General features: G+C 59.6%; 1 protein-coding gene and 1 long non-coding RNA gene across 2 annotated transcripts in view; one reads left to right on the forward strand and one right to left on the reverse strand.

The window, feature by feature from the left end:
• The window catches only part of LOC105509142, a 20,422-nt gene that overhangs the window by 1,394 nt on the left and 18,291 nt on the right, over nt 1-737 (reverse strand). The window lies entirely within an intron of this gene.
• Nucleotides 392-737, forward strand: part of ENO1 (enolase 1, (alpha)) — a 16,881-nt gene continuing 16,535 nt past the window's right edge. Inside the window, exon 1 of the mRNA XM_011938234.1 lies at nt 392-461. The gene's annotated coding sequence lies outside the window, so the exon portion shown is untranslated. The remainder of the gene's footprint in view (nt 462-737) is intronic.

Consider the following 737-nt stretch of genomic DNA (forward strand, 5'->3'; position numbering starts at 1 on the left):
GGGTGGGAAGTGGCATCCCCGCTCACCCCGAGGCCCGGGACGGGGGCGCAATGCCAGGCGCACGTGCTGGGTCCCGATTTCTTTGGAGGGGAAAGTGCAGATCAACACGTGATTACGGACTGCGGGGCAGGATCACCGTCAGGGGAAGGTCGGGAGCTGCACACGCGAGCCGCTTAGCACAGCGGGAATTGGGAGTGGCAGTTGCTTTTCCATCCTAGCCAAGTGCAAGGTTTTTGGGATGGACGCAGACATAGCGGTGGTGCCCACTCAGGCCAGGCCCTCCCTAAAATGGAGGAGGGCGGCGAGAGAGGAGATGCCCACGAGGCTGCAACCCCCTCCCCCACCGGCAGCCCCTGCCTCTCGCCTGCACTCGCTGCCCGCGCTTCGGCCCAGTAAGCGGTGACTCATTTCGAGAAGGCACCTCTTCTTGAGGAATCTGCCGCAGAGCCGTTAGATCATTGGCAAGCCCTCCAGGCGACCTCGCCCAAGTTGGGCAAGAGCGGCTCCCCGGCTGGCCACCAAACGTCCGGCCCTGATCTGAGAAGGATTTCCTTTTTTTTTTTTTTTTGGTCTTGTTGCCCAGGCTGGAGTGCAATGGCCTTATCTCGGCTCACCACAACCTCCGCCTCCTGGGTTCAAGCGATTCTCCTACCTCAGCCTCCCGAGTAGCTGGGATTACAGGGCATACGCCACCACGCCCGGCTAATTTTGTGTATATATATACACACTTTTTTTTA

Source organism: Colobus angolensis, unplaced genomic scaffold (assembly GCF_000951035.1).
Source record: "Colobus angolensis palliatus isolate OR3802 unplaced genomic scaffold, Cang.pa_1.0 Scaffold170, whole genome shotgun sequence".
NCBI classification, from domain to species: Eukaryota; Metazoa; Chordata; class Mammalia; order Primates; family Cercopithecidae; genus Colobus; species Colobus angolensis.